The following is an 8,169-nucleotide window of genomic DNA, read 5'->3' on the forward strand; positions in this document are numbered from 1 at the left end:
TAAGATACCAATAACACTTCTTGGAATGATTTTTTTGGCTTTCATTTCAAGCAATCCTACCATTACTTAGTACTAGCCACATTTGAGAGTGTCTCTTTCTTTGTATTTACGAGCAAACGACAGTCTAACGTATATACATAAACAACTCGTTATAAACACAAAAGAAAAAGATTATGCATGTGTATCGAACTGTAATTTGTGTCTGGAAAGAAATGTGTTCTTTTAGGCAAGAGAAAAGTATCTTTCATACTTTAACACAAAAAAAATGAAGTGATAATCTCCCTGATAAATCTGAAACTTGTACGTATATGTCTTGAGATGCAGTCCTTTATGTCTACTTCACTACCGACGTGATGTAGGTAAGTCTCGCTTGCACGATAACGACGGGGAGGCTTCTTTGCCGGATCAATCTGGAATTGCATAAAATAGTGTGTGGTTATGATGGAATTGTAAGCTCACCTACCACGTAACACAAAATGGAAAATTTAAAGAAATATGTAAAGACTAGTTTGAAATACAAATTACAATCATTATGTGTATATATGGCGCAACATACTTTGAAGTGTTGGACACTTGTAATCGAGTTATACTATTTTCTATGAATTTCTTTGTTAATTTTCTATGTATATTTATTTTTGTATATCTTAATGAAAAATAGATTGGGTTTTACTTATTTTGTTTTTGGTTAATGACTTGATCAAAGGTATCTAGAAGCTAAAACAATGTGACCACTCACCACATTGCTTTCACTCTTAGGACAAATTTTGGTATGTGATATAATTATCGCCTCACATGTCCATTAGGCTACAAGTTTACTTAAACTATATATAATACATGAAATTAATTTTGAAATTGTTATTAACACTATAAAAATTAAATTCTGTACTCTAAAGTTTTTACATATAATTTGGCCAAAAAAAAAAAAAAAAAAAAACTTTTTGAGGAGTTTTTTAATTGACATCTCGGTTGGAATGGGAAACTTTACAAAATATTATTTTGCCACGAGAGCTATAAAAATAAAATTTGACATTTTCATTGGAGATGGTCTTAGATTTTGGAGACACCTTTTATGAGAGTTGTCTAAATTTTAGACCTTACAATTTTATACTTGGAACTTGAGAATTTTTTATTTTTTATATATTTTTTCGAGTATAATGATATATTTTATAGGAGGGAGAGTTCGGCTAAGTCACACAATGATCAATCCAATTTGATATCGAATTCATTATCCACGAGGTTCGAACCTAATACCTCTCACATAGAAGTAAATATAAATATCATCAGACAGTAATAATGAGTGACCTGTACTCAAGATTAAATAATTAATAAATGAATAAATAATATAGTTGAAGTGAACCCTTTGAAGATATATGAAGAAATTGAAATAGTCCAAGGTGGAGAAACTAGAATAAGAAACACCCATGATCCTACATGGTCATTAATTAAGGGGCATCCCTGCATAATTTAATTATTGTAGTGATTAATTGCAGATTAGTCTACGAAAAAATTGCAATTCCCCATCCCCACATTTCTCACATATTTTAATTTTTTTACCCATAAATATAGTTTTGACTTTTAGGTACTTAATCCTTATTTTTTTTCATAGAATGTTTCTGAAGGGAATTTATTTCAACAAGGAAAAAAAACTAAAAACCAGTTACTTTTTTTTTTTTTTTTAATTTCTTGTACCACGGTGTGGGTTTTTCGAATCCCGTCGACTCCTTAATTAACTTCTAATCTAACAAATTTATCGTTAATAAAAAGAAAAAAAAAGAAAAGAAAAAAAGAAACCAAAACCAGCTATCTTTGCAGAAAACCACCATCAGATTAACAGATTTTAATCAAGTTTAAACAGTTTTTTTTTTATTTTTATTTTTTATCTTGTTTGATCTCCATTAAATATTGCAGTTCTTTGTCCTCTCATCTCCATCAATTTCTCTCCCTTACTTCCTCTCCTTCTCTCTAAACAGTGATTAATCCCAAATCATTAACCCAAATCAAAAGCTTTCAACTTTATAGCTAGGGTTTAGTGGTGTTAGTGGGCTTAATATTAGCAGTGGGCCTAATAAATACTAGTAACCTATGGTGGCCCAAAGGTCCTAACCATTACCTAATCAGACCATGGAAAAGAGGTAAGAGTAGCTCACTTGTTCCTTTCAGCAACCACTGCCACCACTGCCGGCGCCGCCACCGCCGTTTTCTGAGGAAATCTCGAGGAACCCAGTTCATCAAACCCTAAACCAGACCCCAATCCAAGCTTTCCGCCTGAAATTCAGCAATCCGAGACCTGGGTTTTGCTCACATTCGCCATTGAAGGTGACCCAGCTCAAGCAAATGTCCCACCTTGACAACAGTCCGCCGACGCCTGGCAAGTTCAAGATGGACAAGTCGCCCTACATTCACCGCCTCCGCTTGCACGGCTCTCTCGCCAAGCTCACATTCTGGTCCTTTGTTTTCCTCGGCTTGATCTTGATCTTCTTCTTTCGCTCGCCATCCTCCAATTCTCTGCCGTCCGATCCCTCGCGCCGCTCTCTCAGAACCTACAATTGGGGCGGACCCGCCTGGGAAAAACGGGTCAGGTCCTCCGCCAAAGTCCGGTCCCGCCACGGAATCTCCGTCCTCGTCACCGGTGCTGCTGGCTTCGTCGGGACCCACGTGTCGGCGGCGCTCAAACGCCGCGGTGATGGGGTCCTTGGTCTGGACTGCTTCAATGACTACTACGACCCTTCGTTGAAGAGGGCTCGGCAGGCGCTTTTGGAGCGGAGTGGGGTGTTCATTGTGGAAGGCGACATAAACGACGCCCCTTTGCTGAGCAAGCTCTTCGAGGTGGTGGCGTTCACCCATGTGATGCATTTGGCTGCCCAAGCTGGTGTGAGGTATGCCATGGAAAACCCAGGCTCATATGTTCATAGTAATATAGCTGGTCTTGTTAATCTTCTTGAAGTTTGTAAAAATGCAAATCCACAACCTGCAATTGTTTGGGCAAGTTCTAGTTCTGTTTATGGATTAAATACTAAGGTACCCTTTTCGGAAAGAGATCGGACTGACCAGCCGGCTAGTCTTTATGCCGCCACCAAGAAAGCCGGTGAGGAAATTGCACACACTTACAACCATATCCATGGCCTTTCCCTTACCGGGTTACGGTTCTTTACTGTTTATGGCCCGTGGGGAAGGCCTGATATGGCGTACTTCTTTTTCACAAGGGATATATTGAAGGGTAAGACCATTCCAATCTTTGAGGGGGCTAATCATAGAACGGTTGCAAGGGATTTTACCTACATTGATGATATTGTGAAGGGATGCTTGGCATCATTAGATACCGCCGAGAAGAGTACTGGGAGCGGGGGAAAGAAGAAGGGGCCTGCCCAATTGCGGGTTTTCAATTTGGGGAATACATCGCCTGTTCCAGTTACGGATCTTGTGACCATTTTGGAGAGACTTTTGAAGGTGAAGGCTAAGAGAAAGATAACAAAGTTGCCACGTAATGGGGATGTTCAGTTTACACACGCAAACATCAGTTTGGCTCAGAGGGAACTTGGATATAAGCCCACAACGGATCTGCAGACAGGGCTGAAGAAATTCGTACGGTGGTACCTCAGTTACTATTCTGGTGGGAAGAAAGCCTCTGGATGATAAAATTCTTTTGATTGTGCGGTAGACCCCTTTGAATTCTTGTTGAATATAAATATTATGATTGTTTTTAACGTTTCTGTCAGTGCCTGTTTTGTTTTTCTATATATCATTATGATGTAATGCCATATGAGGAGGAACCTTGTGAACTATGGTGAAGAAGTTCTGTGGTTGTGGGAGACTGTCTTCCAAGCACTTCCATGCTGTATTGAGCGAAATTGAGGACCATCTCTTTCTTTTTTTGTTGGAATGTAATTGTTGGAGCTATGGCGTTGTAGAATTCATGACTGATAGAGCATATGCTAATTGGTGAACGTATATCATTGCCAAGCAATCAATAAAATAGCGCACAATAGTTTGGATCCTAACTACTGTATGAAGTGAATCCCAATATTTTTGTGCAATATGTTATTTGTTTTTCATAAATTGTATTTTTTGTAATTAATGTCTGTAATTGATGTCCATCGATTCCTATGCTGCAGTTTTATGGTTAATTTTGCAGCTGACTTTGTCGCCCTGCACTCTGACCTTTAGAACAAGCTTAAGTACGTCATGTAGCGCAACTGCAAGGCTAATCCTGCTCCCCCTTTTAGTGCTTAGAGTTAATGACAGATCATTCTTGCATATCAGGTTTGCATTTCAGTTTTCCTTTACTTTCTGGTTTATATTGTCAATAATACACATGATATTTGGGGTGCTAAAATTATATGTTCTGCTAAGCTTTATACTCTATATCATGAATTTGGGTGCTCATTTACTGTATTCCTTGGAAATGACATCAGTTAGCCAAAGAACTTTTAATTGTTACTCTGAGTTAGATTTGAATCTCTCTATCATTTGGTTATCTCTCGTTTAGGGTTCTTATTAACCTTTTGGTTTTCTTCTTTTGTTGAAAGACGATGAATGTAAAGTACATAAAAAAGTGGAAAGTGAAAACTTCTGTTCATTTGTTTATATATCTTTCTTCTGTTGTCAATGTCTTTTGTTACAGACTTTACCCTTCTTCTTTTTCCTCCTTTGGCTGATTTTGGAAGTCCCGTTTGGCATTTTACGTATGTTAAAACTTAAAACAACCTCAAGTAACTCTTTCATCTCTTTTTTATCCACATTTCCTTATTTGTGCATGATATAGTTTTGGTAAACTGTATGTTGTCTTTGTTTTAGTAAGTGAGTTATGGCAAAGATGGTAATTCCATAGTCCAAATACAGGGTTGGACATTTTTTTTTTCAATTTCAGTAACATGGTTGGACTTTTCCGGAATGCAAGTAGGGTAAGAAGAATGTGTGCCTAAGTAGAATGTGTAACAGCAGTGCTCTGTCAGAAAACCGTTGATTTGCTTTTCATTACAATTCATTTATTTCTTGTGATCCATCTCATGCTCTACCAATTTTAGTTCCAGAAGACGGCAAGAATACGCTTGCCTCTTTGTTAAACTGTCTTTACATGCTTGGGAAAGATTGCATTCTATTATAAACTAGTAGTTTGTGTCTTGGATGGCTAATAAGTTGCAGGATTACTGAGTCATTAAGATTATTTTGAAAGAAATTCGAGAAGGGGTAATATTTTTTTCTCAGATATCTGGCATGTTATGTTATCAACACTGTTAATCTGTAGCATACATTCAACAAGAAACCGTCTAATAAAGTCCAGATTGAAAGTGCGGTAGCATAACACGTGTTGGGTGAGAGAAAATTATCAAGTTTTGGCAGAGCATGCAGAAAGGAACAAGTGGGAAAGAGTGGGAAGGCGTCAAAGCGTATAGTTGTCTTCCTTCCTGTCTCGGATCATTTGACGTGTTGAACGGAACAATAAGCTTCAAAAGGTAATGAGTTTTCGTCTATGCCGATTCGACATATGTTTATATGTGTTGTTAGTTTGTTTTGCATATTTAGACGTTTATTGCCTTTCATTATATGTTCTTTGGAGAGGGCCTCTTTTAACAATTCAATTATTTGATGTGCCTGAATTTTGGACACTTTTCAGAAATTGTGTTGGGTGTGTGTGCTTGATTTAACTTGTCATCAAGGAAAGGGATCCTCTCCGGATCCCTTCCTCCTAATCCACCAAGTCTGGAGATCCGGGCCATTGAAATTTAATCAAACGGCTAAAGTTATTATAACTTTTAAAGTGGGCCCCTGTTAGTAGCTGTTGGATCAAATTTCAGTGGTCTGGATCTCCGAACTTGGTGGAATAGGAGGAAGGGATCAGGAGAGGATCCCTTTACATCAGCAAAGCCTAAGTAATTTCAAAAATCCAGACAGTCATTTGGCTCCAATATGGATTTTCTTGAATTGACATTGGTTGGATTTAGCTAAATTCTGTCATTCGTGCGGGCATGGAGGGTCGTGATAATTGATTGTTAGGAGGCCCATCGTTAAACAATTGACGCTAACATAGCTCCTAATTTCAGGCACCTGTGATACGATACCAATGATCAAAACCAGATGTCACTGTACAGTTGATTTTCTCATCAACCAAACAGAATGTCTCTTTGTTTCCTGAAAAATAAAAAGTCGTTATCTTTGTTTGTTGATGATCATCTTAAGAAACTGAACTTTCATTTTCCTCACCAAAATACGAGAGAACAAAATACCCGTCTCAATTTAGTAACGGCAATTAGGGGCTCTACTATTCTATACAACAAATAGAAATTAATGACACTAGATTATAATGTTTGTGACAATAAATGGAGGCACTTTTAGTGATGAATGATATCACACATCCCAAATTACTTCTTACACACTTCTTGTTAATTTCTGTTCGTTGATCTTTTTTAATTCATCTGATCTGACGGCTGAAAATTAGAAGGGTGTGTGAGAAGTAAAATGAGGTGTGTGAATATCACACCCCTAAAAGAAAATGGTGATGTCTATGCGGGATGCTCATTTCCCCTTCGATCGGGTTGAAAGTCCCGGCCAGATTTTTATCGAGGCTTATGTAATTGCACCCCATTCTCATCTCTTGTACATCTTTCCAATTTCTATGAATGAATATCATACTATACCTAAAAAAAAATCCCCCTAAAATTGATCGTATTGAAGGGAATACTTTTCTTTATAAATATTTCATCTTCTACCTTCAAACTTGATCAATGCTTATAACTCGTCCTCTATTTCTTTCTTCAGTATACCATAATCTAGCGGGTTATGTTTTCAAGTCAAATCCTCCAAAAGAAACGCACCACAAAAAGCCACTTGAGTTAGCGTGGTGAGTAGAGAAATGAGTATGAGTAGGTTGGATTCAGAGTTTAAAACCGTATACTATAACGAAGAGAAAGACGCAGCACAAAAGGATAATAAAAATCAAGCAAACCAATATAGCAACTGAAATATTCCATAGTCAAACCAATTAAAAATAAGAGCTGTAATTGATCGTTAGTTGAAAATTATTACCAAGGCTACCACAAAACAAAAACAAATGGGCGGAATTGCTGTGAGTGAGGAATCCCACATCGACAAACAACCAAATAATGCTCAAGAACACCGAATTGATGAGGGAATTGCAAACTACATCATCTTATTAACCCGAAACAACCATTGAATGGCGTCGAAAAGGGAAAGGAAAACTCAAATGCTAGGGCCTCTGTGAGGCCGTGATTCTATTTCCTCGAATTAGTCGGCTGTAACATCACCGTCGAAACCTTCAGCCAAGTTCATCTTGTCTGAAATGCCCACAACCTCACCATAGTAGGCTTAACAATCCTTGTGTTTCTTGCACTACCATGATACAGAAACGGCAATCTGCAACCTTCCAAGAGAGTTGTTTCGATTCTTCCACTAAATTCTTCATCTGAAAGGCCATCAATCCAAACAGCAGAGATGCGTAAAGTAGATTCTGTTTCCTTTCAATTCCTTTCGGACGAGCAACTTGGAGCAACTCAAGGAGAATCTCTGCTTACTCCCTTTTCTTGTACACCAAGCAATGAATGCAGGTTAGCCATCTTCATCCTGGCCAACAAGTTTATTTAAAGCACTCAAAAACTGAATGAATGTAGAAAAATTCTGCTCATAGAATTATCTTAATACCATGATCAAATCACAATCAAATACGAGGTAGAAATCTGTGACATCTCCTCCAAATCGCAAGCAGCATTTCTAATTTCTGCAACCCAAATGCGAACTGTTTCCACGTCTTGTTGTCTTGCATCTGCTTCTCCTAGGAAGCCCCGCAGTAACTGTAGTCGATTTTGTGAAATCTTCACTTTATCGCTGATTCTGCACAAGAATCTCCCTTCCTGAACTATAAATCCTCCTAAGATTTGCACCGCATAGGGTACAGCAGCCACAACCATACCTCTCACTGCCAAAATGTAAACAACTCACAACTCAACGATCTAGTTTCCTTTTTCCCTTCTCTTCCTTTTACTATATATTATTGGAATCACACTCAATTGTCGACCTACTATGGAACATTATGTTTAGCAAAATTGACTAAAGCAAGGCAGTGTGTTTCTGATTTGCACTCAACTTTAGAGTTTTCTTCTCGTAATTTAGATTAGACTAGCTAGAATACTCGCGCGGTGTTGCAGGTTTTAAAAC

At 37.9% G+C, this 8,169-nt stretch overlaps 1 long non-coding RNA gene and 1 pseudogene across 2 annotated transcripts; one reads left to right on the forward strand and one right to left on the reverse strand.

Moving 5' to 3' along the window:
* The first annotated feature begins 2,092 nt into the window (after positions 1 to 2,092).
* Positions 2,093 to 3,998, forward strand: LOC137734127 (UDP-glucuronate 4-epimerase 3 pseudogene; annotated as a pseudogene). The gene has a single exon (XR_015964903.1). The product of XR_015964903.1 is annotated as a UDP-glucuronate 4-epimerase 3 pseudogene (transcript).
* A 2,948-nt stretch (positions 3,999 to 6,946) lies between these two features.
* On the reverse strand, positions 6,947 to 7,932 carry LOC148695715 (uncharacterized). The gene is made up of 2 exons (XR_015964914.1): positions 7,657 to 7,932; positions 6,947 to 7,578 (listed from the first exon to the last, which is right to left on the reverse strand). It is a non-coding gene; the product is annotated as an uncharacterized LOC148695715 (long non-coding RNA).
* Between the last annotated feature and the right edge of the window lie 237 nt (positions 7,933 to 8,169).

This window comes from Pyrus communis, chromosome 7 (genome assembly GCF_041283825.1).
Source record: "Pyrus communis isolate YQ-2024b chromosome 7, ASM4128382v1, whole genome shotgun sequence".
Lineage (NCBI taxonomy): Eukaryota > Viridiplantae > Streptophyta > Magnoliopsida > Rosales > Rosaceae > Pyrus > Pyrus communis.